The sequence below is a fragment of the Triticum aestivum genome, chromosome 3B (genome assembly GCF_018294505.1).
Source record: "Triticum aestivum cultivar Chinese Spring chromosome 3B, IWGSC CS RefSeq v2.1, whole genome shotgun sequence".
In the NCBI taxonomy this organism is placed as follows: Eukaryota; Viridiplantae; Streptophyta; class Magnoliopsida; order Poales; family Poaceae; genus Triticum; species Triticum aestivum.
In genome coordinates, this window is record NC_057801.1 from 824,999,221 (window position 1) to 825,002,312 (window position 3,092).

At 40.5% G+C, this 3,092-nt stretch overlaps 1 non-coding gene across 1 annotated transcript; it reads right to left on the reverse strand.

Annotated features, from left to right (window-relative positions):
• Positions 1-2,266: 2,266 nt before the first annotated feature.
• TRNAI-AAU (transfer RNA isoleucine (anticodon AAU)) lies at positions 2,267-2,340 on the reverse strand. Its single transcript has one exon. It is a non-coding gene; the product is annotated as a tRNA-Ile (tRNA).
• Between the last annotated feature and the right edge of the window lie 752 nt (positions 2,341-3,092).

Sequence of the window (3,092 nt, forward strand, 5' to 3'; positions counted from 1 at the left end):
AGTCAGATTCAAACCACTCTGTGTGAGGAGCACTCGGAGTCCCCGATTCATCATAGACTTAAACTTCCAAAACCTCTTAGTGATTCTCGGTCTGACTAATCCCTCCATTCCGGTCCTACCGAGATCATCAAGTTGATCTGAGTTTTCAATCTCGGTGCAACCGATTTGAACTTTTCGGTCTCACCGATTTGCTGTAACTGAACACAGTTATGCATCTCGGTGCCACCGAGTTGTTCCACTCGGTCACACCGACATGGTCAAGCTATATATATAGCCACGGGCAAAATTTTGGAAATTTTTCTTAAACCCTTCGCCGGCGCAACAGATCGCTCTGCCATCATGGTCTCCGGATAGTCTCCTCGTCGCCAGCAGCCTCCTGTCGCTGGTCTCCGCCGCCGTCAACGGATTTCGTCCCCGCCGTTGCCGCCGTAGCAAGTCCACCGCCAAAATAGGGTATGGACTTAATCTTTGTGCTATCCACGTCTGATTCCTGGCACATTGTTTTCATATTGATTCTTGCCACGATTGAAACTCTTCTATCCAGCCAAAGTAGTTCATAGATTAGATGTGATTCAAACTGGAATTCAGTTTTCTTGTACAAAAAACAGAAGGATCAGGCTGTACGTGATAAAATGTATGCCTAGAAAATGAAAGGGATAATAAATTCCTAAGTACTACAACTATCATACCATTCCAGGAAGTTACTTCTTGATGTCATTCTAGAAAATAGAAGGATCAATAGAATGTTCTCGGTGATCATTTTAGGTGTCCTTTGTAGGCAGCAACACCAAGTAGCATGGCTTCATCTTGGAACTGTTCAATAGGACCATGTTTGAACTACTGCATACGTAAAGATCATTTCTTCACGACTTCTCTTATGCTCCCAGGGAATCTGGTCCAAACTCCACGTCGCTGTCACAGAACAAAGTTGGAGGCACAATTGAAAGAGACCAGCTAGATTCTTCTTCCGGGTATTAAAAAGAGAACCTGGCTAGAGATTTCATGGCATGTCATTCCATTTATCTTTGCTTGTGGGCTTATCGTATCTGATGACATAATTGGCATTTATTTCATGATGTCTACCTGAGCACATGATATGTTTTGCTTTGATTATGGACAACAAGATATGTTTAATTATTGTGATCATATAAGTGAACAAACATATCCAAGGGCTAAAGTTTATATCTTCTATGTATGTTTATTTTTCATTCACCCATGTCTCATTGCCTTTTTAGCACTTGGAGATCAAGGGAGATAGCTCTCATTAAATGATAACATTTTTTTTGCAAAATATTAAATAATGAGTGCTCTTGGTTTTTTTCCCAGCTAACCTCAATCCAAGAAGTCCGATCATCAATTAATGAGATTTTTTTTGCTTGTATCATTGTTGAACCATATGAATGAATACTCATATCGTGGCTCAACCAATACTTCACAATCTTTTTGCCCAAAGCAAACAATGTCAAATAGATAAAAGATCATTTTCAGTTAGTAATGTACACCTCCCAACTTGTCTTGCTTACTTATTTTTCTGTGCATGTGCACCCTGTTGAATGGTATACATACTGGAATTGCAATTGCAGGCAAATGAAAGTGATGGATGGTCTAAAAGATTATCTGGATAAATTCATCTCCTGGGTAAAAGAAGCGATGCATGACGTTTGATTGGAAGTAATATTGCCTTGAAAATGTATGAGTGCCTTCTTGCCATCTGACAGAATCAAACATTGATGCTCCCTTGCTAAGCATACCTTTGTAAATTCTCTTGGGGAGGAAAAGTATAACTTGCAATTTGGAAGTTGCAACATTGATCCAAAAATACATGGTGTTCACACATATCTATTTTATGTAGTTTGTGATCAACCAGAATGTTTAGAGTTTTTGAAAGCACCATCAATGATCTCTGTTTATATGGAGATAAATTATGAAAAAAAATGAAATTCAACAACCTTAAACCTAACTCTGCTAGATGTAAGGTCCTGAAAACATGGTTTAGAGCCTATATGATGAGCGTTACCTTGACTTTTTTGTGTGTGTCATTTTCTTACACTACCATCAACAACTATATTTGATTGGGAATAGTATCTTTGAGAAGAGCATTAGCCGAGACATGTGTTGCATGTGCAAGCTTACTAGTGTATATAGTACACAAAGGTTTCGTGTTGTAGATGGTTCTCACGTCAGTCTCTGAAGGTCTCCGGTTCGAACCCTGGTGCCATTTTTTCGCATTTTCCATTGTGTAGAAAAAAGGGATAAAAAAGAATGATGGCCCATACAGGTCTCGAACCTGTGACCTTCGCGTTATTAGCACAACGCTCTAACCAGCTGAGCTAATAGGCCTCTTGTGTGCTTTTTAGTTTTCCATGCTATATATTAGTTACTTCAACCACAAGGGAAAAGCATCAAAGTTCAAGATCAACCGGACTTCATAGCATGGCAACTTTGTAAGTCTGGGTGTTTTACTGTGAGATTGGCATATCATGCAGAATGGAAAGCGGAGTATCGAACCAGAGCTGGCAGTGTAACAGGAGGAGGAAGAAGTGAACCACATCCTGTTTGGAAGTTTCTATGGGAAACGAAGGTACCACCCAAGGTGCACATTTTTTTACTTGGTGGGCTTTGCATGGCATTGTGCCTTGTTATTGCACTCTGGTGGATAAATATATAAAGACACCGGTAACATGCATGTCCGGTGTGCAAAATTGACCCAGAAGATCTAAGACATATGCTTTTTATCTGCAAGAGAGCTTGTGAGGTATGGAAAGAACTTGGTCTACTAGACTGCGTGACAGCTATCACAAAGGTCAGGATCTCTTATTTTCGACGAGATGTTATGCTCAAAGCTACCAGGTGGCTTTCGAGTTCCTTGAGAAAATGCGCTGGAATTGGTGATGGTCGCGTGCTGGTACATATGGTGGGAATGACGCCAGGTCTCACATGATTAGAAGATTGCAACGCCAGCTCAAACTGCTATGCAAATCAGAGGAATTGTTGCAAATTGGGTAGCAGATAAGATAAAGCCTATCCAACGGGACACTTGTTGGTCTAGGCCGGCATAAGGGTGTATTAAAATTAATGTGGACGCTTTGTTT